This window comes from Oryza glaberrima, chromosome 9 (assembly GCF_000147395.1).
Source record: "Oryza glaberrima chromosome 9, OglaRS2, whole genome shotgun sequence".
In the NCBI taxonomy this organism is placed as follows: Eukaryota; Viridiplantae; Streptophyta; class Magnoliopsida; order Poales; family Poaceae; genus Oryza; species Oryza glaberrima.
The window spans coordinates 11,592,434-11,609,725 of NC_068334.1; positions in this window are offsets into that span (position 1 = coordinate 11,592,434).

Here is a 17,292-nt window from a genome sequence, read left to right on the forward strand (position 1 = left end):
TTTTGATTCCTTGTAGTACTATGCCATTTGCCCTCTCGACTTGTCCGTTGCTTTGAGGGTGAGAAACCGAGGCGAAGCAGATCTTGACTCCCAGCCCGATACAGTAATCCTGGAAGTCGGCACTAATGAACTGGGAGCCGTTGTCGGTTATGATGCGGTGCGGCAGTCCGTATCTGCAAAATATTCCTTTGATGAATTTGATGGCGTTGTCGGCCTTGATTTCCCCCGTGGGTGTCGCTTCGATCCACTTAGTGAATTTGTCGATCGCCACGAATAGAAACCTGTAGCCGCCCTGTCCTCGTGGGAATGGCCCGAGTATGTCTAGCCCCCAGCACGAGAACGGTCAAGTAAGAGGGATAGTCTGAAGCGCTTGCACGGGTAGCTTTGTGTGTTTATTGTGGAATTGACAGGCTTCACACCGCTGGACCATGTCGCATGCATCTTTGAGGGCGGTTGGCCAGAAAAACCCTTGCGAAAGGCTTTCCCAACCAATGTCCGACCGGCGGCGTGTGACCAACAGATCCCTTCATGTATGTCAAGGAGGAGGTGTCTGCCATCGTTGGATCAGACGCATTTGAGAAGTACCCCGTTTGGCGCTTTCTTGTATAGATCGTTGCCGATCGTACAGTAGATTTTTGCTTTACGGGTTATTTTCTCGACTTCTACGTCGTCCTCGGGCAGCTCTTCGCTGTTGATGAATTTAATCAGTGGGGTGCGCTAGTCGTCTGTGGTCTCAATATTGGCAACGGCGCGTTCTGCCTCTGTAGCGTCCGAGCTGATGTCGGGGACGATCGGGTTACCTTCGCCGCTAACCTCTTTTACTGATGGCTTTGTCAGGACGTCCAGAAAAGTGCCGGGCTCAAGTGGTTCTCGTCTGGACGCACGCCGTGCTAGATCATCTGGCTCGATGTTGTCCTTGCGATATACGTGTCGGACCTCGATCCCATCGAACCTTTTCTCCATCTTCCTGACTTCTGCGAGATACTTGGATAACTCGGGGTTAGAGCATTTATAATCTTTGTACACCTGGTTCGCGACTAGTTCGGAGTCCCCTTTCACGATCAGTCACTTGACTCCAAGTGCGGCTGCAGCTCTTATCCCGGCGAGTAGTCCTTCGTACTCGGCTGTGTTATTGGTTGCCCTAAAGTTGAGGTGGATTGCATGCTTGAATTGATCTCCAGAAGGTGATGTCAAGATGAATCCTGCCCATGCTCCTTGGCTATTGAGTGCCGCCATCGAACGCCATTGTCCACGTTTCGTTGTCGATTTGGTTGTCTGATTTGTTATCAGGCATAGTCCAATCAGCTACGAAGTCGGTGAGTACCTGGGACTTGATGGCTGTTCGTGGCACAAAGTGGACATCAAACTGGCTTAGCTCGACTACCCATTTCGCAATGCGGCCGACAACGTCTTTGTTTCTCACGACTTCACCGAGAGGGAAGGAGGAGACAACTGTGACTCTGTGAGCTTGAAAGTAGTGGCGTAGTTTTCTTGATGTCATGATTATCGCGTAGAGCAGCTTTTGGATCTGTGGATATCTTGTATTTGCGTCGTGGAGAGCTTCGCTGACGTAGTAGACTGGTCGTTGTACTTTTTCTCTCTCGATAACAATGACGGTGCTAACGGAATATGGCGTGGTGGCAATATAGAGGAATAATTCTTCGTTAGGTTGGGGGGCAACAAGTACAGGGGGATTTGATAGGTAGCGCTTGAGTGCAATGAATGCCTCTTCGGCTTCCTGTGTCCATACAAATTTTTCTTGCTTCGTCAGCAGAGCGAAGAAAGGTTGTCCTCGCTCTCCCATCCTAGCGACGAACCTGCTTAGTGCCGCCATGCATCCAGTTAGCTTTTGTACTTCCTTGAGTCTTGTGGGCGACTTCATGTTCTCGATTGCCTTGATCTTCTCGAGGTTTGCTTCTATTCCTCTGCCAGAGACGAGAAAACCGAGCAGCTTGCCCGACGGTACTCCGAACGTGCACTTCTCTGGATTGAGCATGAGGCGATATCGTCGGAGGTTGTCGAACGTTTCCCGCGGATCGTCAATCAATGAGTCGCTTGTTTTGGTCTTGACAACAATGTCGTCGACGTAGGCCTCGACATTGTTTCCAAGCTGGTCGCTAAGTGCTCCCTGGACCGTGCGCTGGAAAGTATTCCCTGCGGTTATCAGTCCGAATGGCATCTTAACATAGAAGAATACCCCTAACGGCGTGATGAATGTTGTCTTCTCCTCGTCCTCTTTCGCCATGCTGATTTGGTGGTAGCCGGAGTAAGCGTCGTGAAAGCTCAACAGCTCACAACCGGCTGTTGAATCCACCAGTTGGTCTATTCGGGGAAGAGGGAAGTGATCCTTGGGATACGCCTTGTTGAGGTCGGTGAAATCGACACACATTCTCTATTTCCCGTTGGCCTTCCGCACCATGACTGGATTGGCTAGCCACTCTGTGTCACATCCTAAAAATCCTAAAAATATAAATTGTTGTTTAATTGGAATTATTAGAAATGATTTTAAAAGCCTAGGAGAGAAGATCTAATTTTAAATAATAAATTCCAATACAAAATGGGGCCAGATAAAATTTCATTAAATACTTTGCTTGATTCTATAATTCCTAGATTTTTCTGGGATTTATTTGAGCTAAGGAAGTATTTTTAATAAATGGAATTGCATTTCATGAATAATTTAAATTGGAAAAAGGTTTTTAAAAGTCTCTTTTGGCTTTGGGCCGAAAGTCGGCCCAAAACCCTCTCTCTCCTCCTCGGCCCAAGTCGGCCCAGTCCGCAGCCGCCGCTCGCGCGCGCGTCCGCCCGCTGACAGGTGGGGCCTGCCTGTCAGGGTCGTCGTCTTCCTCCCGACGAAACCCTAGCTGCGCCGCGCCGCCGCCGCCATTCCAAATCCGGCCGCCCCTTTCCGTTCCGGTGAATTTGATTGAGGGGAAAGGATCCCCGTGATCCGCTCTACCTTTTCCCTTTTGGAATCATCGTCTAAATCGCTTTGGAAATCCGTGGATTCGATCTCGAATCGGATCGGTCTCTCTCCTCCGAACCCTAGACTTTCCTTCTCGTCGCCGGCCGCCGTGGGCCTTCGCCGCCGTGTTCTTGCCCATATAAAAGGACCCTCGGTGTCTCCGCTACCCGTCGCCACCCTCGCCTTCGCCTCTCGTCGACGGTAGAGCCCTAGCACCGTGTAGCTCAGAGCCGCCGTCGCCACCGTCACTCCAGCCGTGCGCCGCCGTCGCTCCAGACGTCGCCGTCGCTCGGGAAGGCCACCGTCGTGGTCGCCGTCGCGTCGCCGTCCTCGTCCGCCCCTCTGTCGTCGCTGTCGACCGCCGGAACTCCGTCGCCGTCGTCAAGCCGAAGGTTGCCGCCGCTTCTTCCTCGTCGCCGACGTCGTCCGGTCATCGTCCGGCGTCGCTTTGGTCGCCGGTGAGTTCGCCGTGCCGCCCGCAACCCGTAGAGGCTTTCCGTTTGCGCTGTCGTGCCGTGGTTCGCCGGCGAGCTCGCGCGGTTCGGTCGCCGCCGGTGGTGACGTCATCGCCGACGTCATCGATGCCGTCCGCCGTGGTCCGGTCGTGGACCGAGGGATCTTGGCCGTCCGTTTTGGATGGATCGATCTCGGCCGTTCGTTTCCGTGAGCCGCCGCCGTGCACCCGGTCCACCGCTAACCCTAGCCGCTGACGCAATAAATCCTCTTTTCCTTTTCAAAAATAATTCATTATTGCGTCATAATTCAATTAAAATCCATATAAGTGTTTTAATCCGATTTAATCTTTAAAAATTCATAACTAATTCATCTTAGCTCGGATTTAGTTGGTTCAAGTCTCTAAATTTTTCTAAAATTGAGATCTACATGTTAAAAATATCCACATGTACTGTTCATGCTTGTTTATGTGCTGTTTTGGTGTTTTGCTCTTTTCTGTTTAGATTCCGACGTTTCCGGAGAGTCCGTTTTCGCAGGAGAAGAAATTGAAGAGTTCCAAGGCCAGCAAGGCAAGTCACACAGATTCCAAACAACCCTTTGAGCATGTTGATCCCATTTAAAGCTAGTGTTTCTATTTAACTATTGCAATTATTTTCGAATGTCATTGGGTGGAATTAACCTATTGTTTGTTATAGCCCTTTTGTTCTTGATTACTTTATTCCTTGATACCTTGGGTTATTATAAATTGACTAGTTGAGCTTTATATATTGGTTCAGCCAGATATTAGATGTGATTGCTTAGCCATGCTTAGAAACTTTAGCACACTATTGGGATAACTTATGATTCACTATTATTTAATGATGGCTTAGTGATAGCTCATGATGGTTAATCATGATTGGTTAATTAATTAATTTGCCAACTAAAACCTGATAATGGTGGGTTGTGAGCACATGGTTTTGATGGTCGTGCTCATGACAATTAAGGACCGGTTCACGAGTTTCGGTTGTGAAACATTAACCGTGCCAACCACAAGCCAGCGTGGGCAACGGCTTTACCTTTTGTATAGCATGGTTCATTGCGGGGCACCAGACTGAGAAGTGGCGGAGATAAGCCCACGGGGGTCGCTGGGGAGTCCATGCCTTGTTTATAAGGGGGTGATTATGATCTAGGAACGGTGCGCTGTGGTGGATTGTGTTGTGCGAGGGGTACTGTCACAGCTCCTTTCCGAGGTACCGTGGTGGTATTGAGGCACATGGTGACATGTTGTGGGGCTGTGTCTTGTGGGTACAGTGGTACACCTCTGGCCAGAGTAAAACTATTCGAATAGCCGTGCCCGCGGTTATGAGCGGGTCTAACAATGTCTTTCGTGATTAGTTTCACACTTCTCACCATAATAAAAGATGCTATAACTGGTAATAATCTGATTAACTCCTAGTTTGGAGATACAACTGTGCAGCAGGGATTGGTTGTTCAGAATGGTTGGGCCTATGCAACAAGGTATGTTGTATAGCGTTGGATTAATACTGTTTAATTATTACTTAACTGTTTTATTAAATTCTGAGATGTTTATTAAATGCTGTTTATGCAAATGAAACCCTACTATGCCATCCTTTGTTATCCTGTGCACTTGCATATTTGCTGCGTGGCTTGCTGAGTATGTCATATACTCACCTTGCAATCATTCATCAGAGGAGGAGTTCTACAGTGATGCTGATGGTGTGAAGGATTATGTGTAGCCCTGGTCAAGCTGCCTGTGGAGTGGAGTCGTCTGCGCCGTTTATCTTATTTTCCGCTGCTTAGATCTTTATTGATTGAGAGGAACTATCCACCTCTATAATGACATTTTATTCGCTTATTAATTAGAGTAATAATTGTACTCTATTATCAATTTGTTATTGTGTGCCTCGGCTGATTCCTGGACGAGGGTTCACACACATGTAAGCGTTTGGAATTTTGGATAGAAATTCCGGGCGTGACAGTCTGGGCGCTTGGGAGGGTTCGCGTATTCTGCTGCGAGAACCTCCGCTTGAGCTTTCCTTTTCCCACTCTTGCGATTTTTCTTCTTGCTTGACTCAGGTGCGTCCTTGGCTGGTTTCTTCTCTCCCCCGTTCTTCGGCTTATCGTTCTTGCATCTCAGTGCATCGTCCGTGGGCGCATCGATCGACAATCTCGAATAATCTCCAAGTAGTCATGATGTGTCTTGTTGCCAACTCCTGGGTAGTATAGCGATCTCTGACACCGGACTTGAAGGCGCGGATTACAGAAGCATCGGTGATTTCGGGGATTGTATTTCAACACTCATTAAAGCGCCGAACATATTCCCTCAAGGATTCACCCGGGTTCTGTGTCAACGCATGTAGGTCGTCTTCGATCGCGTGGCGCTTATAAGTTCCTTGGAAGTTGGCGACGAACTGATGCCACAGGTCTGCCCACGAAGAAATCGAGTAGGGCGGGAGATGCATCAGTCATGAACGCGTAGAGCCTTTCAGTGCAGTTGGCAAATAATTCGCCAACGCGTTTTCGTCTGCTCCGGCAGCGTAGAGTACTATGGAGTAGACTTGAAGGAATTCTTCTGGGTCGGTACTCCCATCGTACTTCTCTATTGCTCCTGGTCGGAATCTCTCAGGCCATCGGACATCACGCAGCGAACGACTGAAAGCTCTACACCCAGCGCTGGGGGCGGTGGGTTATCGGCGATCGTGTGTCCTTCGTGGATGTATGTTTGACGATGAGGATGAAGAAGAAGACGACGATGACGATGGGTCGCTTGGTTTCGGTGTAGGATTACGAGGATGTCGGCCGGGTTCTCGAGAATCCTGTCGTCGCCCTCCGTTGTTGTCCCGGCGCCGACCTCTGTTGTCTTCGTCATTATGGCGGTGTCCTTGACTAGTATCGCCGTGCATCCGCCGCTCGCGATCATCATGATCATGGCGGTTGTGGCGGTTATCACGGTCTCGGTCTTCGTTCGAGCGGCCTCCTCGTTCTTCATTATCATGATGTTGTGAAGAGACGCGATGCCGGGAACAGTTCCCGTTATCTTGTGCGCGTCGTGCTTCTCGGCGGCCATTCAGGTGATCGCGGAGATCGCCGGTGCCGCGAGGTGGAGGGGTAGCTCGATGAGGCGACTCCCGCTGTTTGGGGTTTTCGCCATTGACACCGCCAGTTGGTGGTTGTTCCGGGTGCGCTGCAGCAGCGGCTTCTTCGAACGCGTTACTGAGGTTGGTTACCGACTCCCGTAGCCGTTCTGTCCACTGTGCGAGATCATCGTTCAGAACGGGATCGTAGGGGGTCTCCCTCAGTATTGCGTTGATGGTCCTGATGTGCTGAGCCGGTGTAGTCACTTGATTTTCCGCTTCCGCATTAGCGCGTGCTAATGTGCTGGTCCCATCGATAGCCAATACCTCGCGGGGCGTACCCGTTGGCGACGAGCCATAGTCCTCGAGTAGATGCAGAACTGATGGTTCGTGGGGATCGATATCGATTACGCCAACGAATCGATCTGAGACCAGCGTCGTTCCTTGTTCCTTGTCTTCATCTCTAAGGGATATGCCTGACTGCTGGATCTTATGAGATGACGTCTTCATGGCGCTGAGAAAGACCTTGCAGCTTGAGAGGACGTGATGCTTTGTCTTGTGAATAGGACAATAGACATCACAGGTTGGAGAAATACGCTGAATTCCACGCTCTTTGCAGGCACAAATTTTAGCATGGACGTTGAGAAAAACCCAGCAGGCTTGCAAAATGTGTTTCCTAGCCACTGCGTTCTCGTTTCCGGTCATTGATGGACCAGCTGAGATCGGCATCGTGGTGTAAACCGGGAAGACGATTTCGCCAACTTGAGTCCACACCAGCATAGTTGAAGCAGGAACTCCCTGGTTGAGGTTGGTGTTGACGGTGTTGTCGGCGAAGCTGGATAACATAGTAGTAGAACCTTGAGCACCAAGTCCCCCTACCTGGCGCGCCACTGTCGACGGGTGATACCCGTAGACCGGATATAGAGGGTATTGGGGTACGTTGGTACAAGGATCTACGTAATACGACATCAGGCAGACAGAAAACGAAGACTATACTGGTTCAGGCCCCTTGATAGGTAATAGCCCTAATCCAGTTGATATGGGATTATATGATGGAAATCACAGGTTACAAAGGGAACGATGGAACTCGATGGTACTGGCGAGATCGTAATCGAGTTGGTTCGACTAGATCTCCCAGCGACTTGGCTCCTGTAGGCTCCGAGTTCGTAGGCTGTGGTGGTTGTGTTGGCTATGAGATTCGATGCCTTAGGTCCTCCCAGGGGGTCCCTTTTATATCGTAGGTCAGGCGATTCCCAAGTAGGACTCGGAGACATCGGACCCTGCACGATACATTGACGACCCAGTCTTGACCGAGTAGGACTCTTTTCATCTGCAAACTTCGTGAAGGATTTCCTTAATGTATACAGAAAACGTCCATATACGCGCAGGCATGCCATATCGATATGTGACGTATACCGAAGGGTAAAGGGTATGCCTTAGCGTAACCCTGACACAGTGCACTTACATGTCATATCAACTGAATTTACAAATATAATTTTAGTTATATAGGATTGTAATTTTATGTTTTAAAGAAAATAACGAATACATATTTACTCACACAACATCTTTAGTAAAATTACAATGCACTTACATGTCATATCAACTGAATTTACAAATGTAATTTTAGTTATATAAGACTGTAATTTTATATTTCAAAGAAAATATAAAATAATTAAATATGAATTTAATTGTTTGTGTGGATCCCACCGGTTCAGTGCCTTCCGTGGATGTGTGCGTTTTCAATTCATCTAATCATATACGACAAAACACTAATCCTAACAGTGAAAAAATCTGTCGACAAATCTATAGCAAATACGTTTCAAACATTTAATTAGGGTATAAGTTCACTTGGTGACCCTCAAAAGTGATTGAAATTTAATCCGTGACCTTAAACCACAAAATTGGATATCTTGACCCCCAAACTATAAAAACCGGTGCAATTTGACTCCCTCGACGGTTTTGGAGGGCGGTTTTGCTGGCGTGGCGGTATTAATCGGGTCTTCTTTACACGTGGTGTTGACGTGGCGTTTAGGTGGCATTTAGAATTAAAAAATATGTGTGGGACCCATTTGTCATTGACACAGATTGTGGGACCCACATGTCCCTTCTCTCTCCCCTCCCTCGGTTCATTCTCTCTCCCCGCCGCTCCCTCTTTCTCTCTCCCTCGGCGGGCGGAGACAACGGCAAGCGGTGGAGACGGCAGCGAGCGGCGGAGGCGCGACGGCCTGCGAGCGGCGGCGGCGCCCAGGCTGAGCTCCACCGCGGCGAAGACGGAGGAGACCATAGCGGCGGCGGCGGGAGGCACACGTGGCGGGGTATGGCGAGCTCGCCGCTGCCGAACAGGTCTTCGACGCCGTAACCAGCGAGCGGGAGCCGCCGGCGGCGGCGGCGGGAGGGCGGATGGGTGAGGGCGACGTGTCACGCCCAGAAATTCCCGAATAGAATTCCAAGCAGATTATGCATTAAAATCCCCGTCCAGGACCGGCCGGGGTACACAAACGATAATGTTGACATTCAGATCCACGTCTTACAAACATCATAAAATTCTTACATAAATGCAGCAGAAAAACGAGAGATAACAGGAGCTAAGCCTTGACTTGATCTGCAGCGGGAACACCACTCCACAGGCATCCTCGACGGCACGGACGAAGCCTACTCCTCGGAGAAACCACCATCCGACACATACTCGTACTCTGGGGTTGGGGAAAATAGAGCAAGACTGAGTACTACCCACTGTACTCAGCAAGTCATACCGGAATAGGGGAATGATGCAGGGATTTATCAAAGGAGAGCTAGAATGATTCATTTGCATAAAGCGAGCATTTATAAACAGAAGTTTAAAGAAGAAAACAGTCGTGATAATTAATCAATATTATTCATCCACTGTCCAACGCTATACAACGTTGCGACAGGCCCAACCATCCACCTATACTATCCAATTTCATTAGACTAAACTAGGGTGAGTCTAATCACGGTGAATCTGGTTGACCGCCCATAACCGCGGGCACGGCTATTCGAATAGTTTTACTCTGATTAGAGGTGTATAACTGTACCCACAAGACAGCCCCACGACACGTTACCGTGCGTCGACATGCCACCACGACATACCGAAAAGAGGCTGTGACAGGACCCTTCGCATAACCCCTTCTAACCAAGCACACCACACCTCAGGTTTCACCCCCACTCCTCGCAAGGCAGCGGGCAGTCCCCTCTCGTGCCTAGGTGAATCCGGAAGCAACAGAGGCCGTCGCAGGGCCCGCCCCGCTCCATCACGCCCACCCTTGCCTGGATGCGTCAGCTAGAGGAAAGCTACACTACAAGCCCAGCCGTTGCCCATGCTGGCTTTTGGTAAGTACGATAAGTTCTTCCAGGGCATCCCACGAACCGGTCCTTAACTGCCATGGGCGCGACCAACAAAACCATGCACCCACAGCCCACCATGTGATTTATTTTAATTAACCAACACCGAAGCGGTGTCACTAATCCAACATTACCATTAGAACCTACAGTCTAAACATTAATAGGATTTTCCCCATTGTGTACTAGTTGAACTAAGCATGGCTAAGCAATTCCTAGTCCAAAGTCTATTCATGTTATAACCCAAGCTAACAAAGGAACATGGTACAACAATAGCATGGCTATGACAATAGGTAAACATCCCATAGTAACATTATAAAACAATGCAATATTTGAATAAAAACAATAGAGCATTTGCAATATAGGATCAACATGTTCAAGTGACAAGCATGACTTGCCTTGCTCCGCAGCTGGAGGAACCTCGGCGACTATCTCGAAGTACATCGGAGCGTCGGGAGAAACGGAATCTAAGCGACATACAAAGCAAACAATACAAACAGGCTATGAGACTATTGAAACAGAGAAAAAAAAACCATTTTTAATGGATTCTACACATTTTTCTTGATTTACTGAGACTTGAATGAGCTCAAACGGAGCACGGATGAATTAGTTATGAATTTTAGAAGATTCACTGTATTTATTACTATAACAAAAAGTACTTAAATCATTTATTGCGCAATAAGTCCCAGGGCTGACGTCATCAAGGGGGGGTCGGCGCCGACAGGCGGGGCCCGCATGTCAGCGGCGCACGGGCGGTCGGTCTACCGTGGACCGGGACCACGCGGGTGGTCCACCGCCGGTCCACGGGATCGATGGCCCGGATCGGCCCGGGGCCGATCGGACGGTGCGGCGGCAGCCTGGCTCGGCTCGGCTCGGCACAAAGCCGGCCGGCCGGCCATGGCAAGGGCGGCGGCGCGCGCGCGCGTTGCCGGCGACGGCAACCGGCGGCGGGAGACGGCGGCGCAAAGACGGCGGCGCACGATCGGGGCGGCGGCTCGACCCGGCGCAGCTAGGAGGGAGAGGGAGGGGAATAGAGGAGGAGGGATGCCTCACCGAGAGTGGCCGGCGCGGAGGAGGACGACGGCGAACGGCGACGGTGAGCCACGGGAGGACAACGGCGGCGGGCGGACGAGCTCCGAAATACCCTAAGAGAGGAAAAGAGAAAGATTAGAGGGAGAGAGATGAACCACGGTGATCGGAAACCATGGCCGAAGGCGGCGGTGGAGGTGGTGCTCACCGGAGTGCGAGGGGATGCGGGCTCCGGCGACGGACCTCGATGGAGGAGGGGTGGACAGGGTGGCCCTTGACCACGCGAACCCAACGGCGGCGACGGCGCGGTGCGGCGGCTAGAGGCGGCCGGAGTGGCGGGAAAGGCGGCGGCGGGTGGATGCACGGTGCGGGAGCGATAGAGAGCTCGGGAGAGACCGGCGAGATGGGGAAAAAGAGAGAGGGGGTGGCGGCGAAGCTTAAATAGGGAGAGAGGGGGCCGGACGTGGCCAGGAGAGGCGGGAATCGCCAGCCGACGCGGGGGAGTGGGAGAGGAGAGAGAGGCGGGATTCGGAATTCGAATCCCGGCCATCTCGGGCGCGGGCGCGAGCGGGAGAGAGGGGGAAGCGGGTGCGGGAGACGTGGCGCACGACCGGGGCGGCCGACGTGGGCGCGGAGGGAGCGGGACGTGGGTGCGGCGGCGGTTTTGGCGGTGATGGCGACGTGGGGATGGGCGGCTGGAGGAAGGGGATGACCCCGATAGGTGGGGCCCACCTGTCGGCGTCCCGGGGAGAGAGGAGGAGGGCAGCCGGCTCGCGCGGCTTAGCTGGGCCTCGGCCTTCGGCCGGCCCAGCGGGAGGAGGGGGAAGAAAAAGAGGAATGGGCCGGCGGCCATTCAAAGGAAAAAGAGAAAAGAAAAGAAAGAAAAAGGAAAAAGAAGGAAAAAGGATTTTCCTGGGATTAAAATTGCATGTGCTCAATTTTAATTGGTTAAAATTATTTCGAGAGCTCTGAAAATTCCACTAAAAATCTTGTTAGCGAATTTCGACATGTAGAACTCAAGAAAAATTCCACATGCCAATTCCGATTATTATTTGCATTAATTTATTAAGGTTTAATCCTGCTTTACACCAATATTTTCTCGGGTGGATTATAAATTCCATTTCAGGCTTGGGAAAGAACTTCGGGGTGTGACACGACGGCTCGTGGCAGTGGGAGGACGAGGGAAGCCGACGGCGGTGCGAGCGGCGGCTGAGGGACGGGGGCCGACAGGAGGGAGGGCGGGCGGGTAAGGGCGACGGCTCGTAGCAGTAGGAGGACGAGGGAAGCCGGCGGCGGTTCGAGCGGCAGCTGAGGGACGGGGGCCGGCGGGAGGGAGGGCGGGCGGGTGAGGGCAGCGACGGCTTGTGGCAGTGGGAGGACGTGGGGAGCCGGTGACGGCGGGAGGGCGGGCGGGCGATGGCGGCGGCGACCGGATCATGGCGCTTCTCCTCTCGGTGGACGGTCGCGTAGGGGGGGTGACGGCGTGAGGCGACCTCCTCGTGGCGCGCTCTCCCTCATCCCTCTCCTTGAGTGGTTCCGCCTCACCGTGGGGTCGCGCGGTTTCGAAGTCACAGCCGCGGCCTGCTTCTCCTGCCCGCGGCTGTTCCCCTCGTCCTCCCACTACCGTGAGCCGCCACCGCCCTCGCCCGCCCTCCCGATGTCGCCCACAGCCGCCGACCGCGGGCTGCCACCGCCGACGTCTCGATGTCGGCCGCCGGGTGGTGTGGGTGGTGGTGGTGCGAGAGGAACGGCGAGCGGCGCGACATGGACTCCAGCCCGCCGCTTCAGCTCCAGCCCACGGCCGCCGCCGCCCCAGCTAGCTCCCGCCGTCGCCGCCGCCGCTCGCTCCCCGCGGACAGCCGTAGGGGAGAGGGAGAAAGAAAGAGAGAAGGGAATGGAGGAAGAAAAAGAAAAGGAGAAGATGCCATGTGGGGCCCACGTGTCAGTGGGCCCCACAATTGTGTGTGTGAATGACATTGAAATGCCACCTAAGCGCCACGTCAGCAAACAGACTAGGTCAATACCGCCACGTCAGCGAAACCGCTCTCCAAAACCACCGAGGGAGTCAAGATATCCGGTTTTGTGGTTTAGGGTCACGGATTAGATTTCAATCACTTTTAAGGGTCACCAAGTGAACTTATTCCTTTAATTAGCCACGCCGCACGTCCAGCTCTGGCCCACCTACCCGAGCAACGTGCGCTGGATTCCGGCCCGTTCAGGCACAATTAACCATCCACAGCCCACGTCTCCCGTTCAGGCCCATGTACTCGCTATATACGTTGACGTTCTCGCTGTCAATGACCTCGTCGGCGGCCACAAGGCCCTTCTTCGTCTTCCCTGACTTCCCCGTCGTCTCCGCGTCTGTCGTCGCCATCGTCGCCATGCTAGTCTGCATCGATTGTCTCCTCGATCGAGTTGCCTTGCCTCCGCTTGCATCTTCTGCCGCGGGATCCCCCGGGCCACCACCGGAACGCACCACGTCCCTGTCAATCATATCCCCGCGGCGCGCCATGATCTCCGTCTCGATCGATCTCCGCGTACTCTCCAACTCGATCTCCATCGATCGATCCAGTACGTCCATGGAGGGATCGAGGGCGATAGAACGACGCGACCAGCCACCACCGCACGTCGACGGATGGAGGACGTGCGTACGACGGGAGGGATCACGGTCACGGGACTGTTGCGACGGCGGCGGCGGAACGCAAGAACGCGCTGCTGATGGATCGATATTGACTGCTCTTTCTACTGGCTACGGTTTTATCCTACATTCCTACTGCATACTTCCTCCGTTGCGGAAAAAAAAAAAAAACCTTTCGTTTGAATTTTGTAAAAAAAAATCAACTTCTACTATCCTACTTATCCTCAGCACATAAAACGAGATGTTTTATCCTTTCAATACCTTTACCTATCTATCAATCTATTGTTTGACCACTCGTCTTATTCAAAAAAATTTGGAATTGTTATTTTTTTTACTTACTTTATTTTCCAAAGTACTTTAAGCACAACTTTTTGTTTTTTTATATTTGCACAAATTTTTTTAATAAGATGAGTAGTCAAACAGTCCAAACAAAAAAAACTCAAAATCCCTTCTATTATGGGATGGAGAGAGTACTTTTTTTAATGATTAAGGGCATTTTAGTCATTATCACTCTCCACTAATTTCACCTTGAGATGCTAAGAATGAATTTTTAATACATTTTTTAATGATTAAGGGTATTTTAGTCATTATTACTCTCCACTAATTTCACCTTGGGATGCTAGGAATGAATTTTTTGGAACGAAGGGAGTATATGCGTACACAAACATCACATTCCAACCGGGTTTAGTAAAATGGCATTGGACACAAAAATAGCGGAGATTTTGGTCCATGTCGGTTGCACATATTTTCTAATAAGTCAGAACGGTTTATTAGAAAATAAAAGTTAATTTATAGGTAAAACTTTTATATGTGTGTTTTTATCGACTTAAAAATCAATGCTAAAAAAGAATCTATCTTAAAATCAATTTTAAAATTAAATTTGAAAATTCAAATTTTAGCTTTGCCACTTATCAGGCAACCAATCAAATCCTCCTCAAGATTCGGGTTCATGTTACTTATCTTCATCTCTACTGGAGCTTCTCCTCTTCTTCTCCGACACCGATTATATATTTTACACCCTTACTGATCTTCGGCTTCTCTCTTGGAGCTTCTCCTCTTCTACGACACCAAATGACACGCTGGCACCTGCACCTTGTAACCCCAATAGATAAATTATTGGTTAGGGTTTAGGATTAAGGTCATGGTAAAAATAGGATGAGGGAATAGCAGAGAGGAGCGGAATTGAAGAGCTCTCTGGCAGTGTTTGGCAAATGCCCAAGGGAAATGATTTCCCACCCATCTTTAAATCCTAACCATCCATTCTCCCTCATCCATTTAATCCTAACTCTTCATTCATTTTCCAATTTTAATCCCACCCCTCATTTCCCATTATCCAAACACATCCTCTGGGTTTAGATTAGAGGAATGACCATTAAGACTGCAACCTTTTGTAACCGTGTGCATGATTGGGGTCACGTAATAATACGGAGTGGATGATAGCAGGCACACGAGGGACGACCATCAGGCGCTCCGTTAATCAGATTATAATTCGGAGATGGAGGGGGATGAACACGAAGACATTTTTACTGTATAAATCCGCTATTTTTTCCTCTATAAATCTATAATATAAGTCGGGGAGAAAGAGATGGAGACGTACGGTAATTAAACGGATGTGTGCCACGTGGTAGCCGCATGTATTCCATTTTCACGGGGTATATATACTCCTATGTAGCTGCAGCCTGCAGGTGTACAATGTACTGTATGCAACTAATGCAAGCACAGGCGTACACGTACGGTGATTGCATTGTACACGCGTATACGCATACTTATGCACCACGTAGTCACTTAGTAGTCGGGCTGTGTTCGTTTGGGAGAGTTGGGAACCAAACTCCGCACGGAAAACGAAGCAATTCATTTTCACGTGATTAATTAAATATTAGTAAATTTTTTTCAAAAATAGAATAATATGATTTTTTTTAAACAACTTTCGTATAGAAACTTTTTTTTTAAAAAAAACGCACTAAAATAGTAGTTTGAAAAACGTGTGTGCGGAAAACGAGAAAGGGGATTTGAGGGAAAGGGGAAACGAACTGAGCAAACAGGCCGTGTATGCGTTTTCATCGCCAATAGTATAACATAACTGCTTCGACCGCTAGCAACGTGTCTCACTGTCCGCTGCTGACTATACGTACATTCTTGCTACCCACTTGCTTTCTGCAATAATAATCGGCTTCCGTGGATCCGTCAGCCTCCTACTCCCTCCATAAAAAAAAAATAAATAAACCTTGATTTTTGTGCCCAACATTTGACCGTCTATCTTATTTAAAAAAATTATGAAAAAAAGTTAAAAAGACAAGTCACGTATAAAATATTAATCATATTTTATCATCTAACAACAATAAAAATACTAATTATAAAAAAAATTTCTATAAGATGGACAGTTAAAGTTGGACATGAAAATCTAGGGTTTGCCTTTTTTTTTTTTAAGACGGAGGGAGTATTCCACAGACGCGTTAACCAAACAAACCGATCGATCGCATGATTGCTAGCTGATCAGAATCAACTGCGTACGTCGTCGTCGATCTCAGCTCGATGGAAACGCAATCTCCATCGGTTTTGCAATCTCTCACCATCGCCATGTCTTGTCAGTCGAGGCTCAGATCACACGCGTCTCCCGTCTCGGCCAAGGTAGCTCATCAGCTTAGCTGGACGGGCCGGTCACTTCGCTTTCGGCCGCCTGGACACGACGACGACGACGGCGACGACGTACGGCACGGCATCATCGATCTGGCACCACATCGATCGGTCGCCGGTCTCGCCGGCCGGCCGGCCGGCCGGGCTCCATTTCAAAGAGATTGCGATATCGACTGGACTGAAAGCAACGAGAGCTGTGAGAACACAACACAGAACGACGTAGCTAGTCTAGCTCGTTATGATGATCCAGGTGACCCGGTGAGAGTGAGAGAGCGCCAGATGATAGCTAGCTTTCTTGCCGCCATGATTAAACTCGATCGACGTAAGCTAATAGCAACACTTAAGCCAAGCCTCCACAAAACGATGCTTGCTTCTGAAATAACCCAATTAATTGAACAAGGTTTGTTGCATTCAGGCGTTGTTGTCTTCTTTTTTTGTTTGTTTTTTAGAACTCGTTGTTGTCTTGACATGGAAAGTTGGAGACGGAAGCCAAAAAAATATCTCCAGTGAGACGTCCACTGTAGTGGGTGCCATTGAATTCCACGCATGCATCCACCAATAATACCGAAACCGGCCAACTCGAGACCGGACCAACCAACCTTGTATTAGCTTGCAGCATGGAGCTAGTCACGGAGTCAATAGGAAAACAAAAACGCTTTACCAGTTGATGTAAAACGCCAACTCGGTTAAGTTTGGTGGCAACGAGAAAATTATATAGCTGAAAATATAATCTCTATACCCACTACTAAACGGGCTGGCTGCTGGCAAGAGGGCGACTGCCAAGTGCTAACACAGTGCCCGCCCGGCTGTTCCAACCCAATCCAATACATGAGCAGAGACAGCTGCTCCGGACGCGTTGATCCAGTGCACGCATGATGCATTGCCATGGCACGCACTGCACGCTCTCCACCATCGATCGACTGCATCAAACAGGATTAGATTCTGGAACGTAGTACGTACGTACGCCGTAATTAAGGCCCCACACGCCAACAACATCACTCTCTACTGCTCTCCCACTGCTAACCCAAAGCATTTCAGCAGACGATCGATTGTAATTAATGACCCACTATACAGTTTTAAGGACAAAAGTTTTGCCTTTCTACTTTTGATCGTCACAATTCACAAAATCGATTTTACAGTTCCGA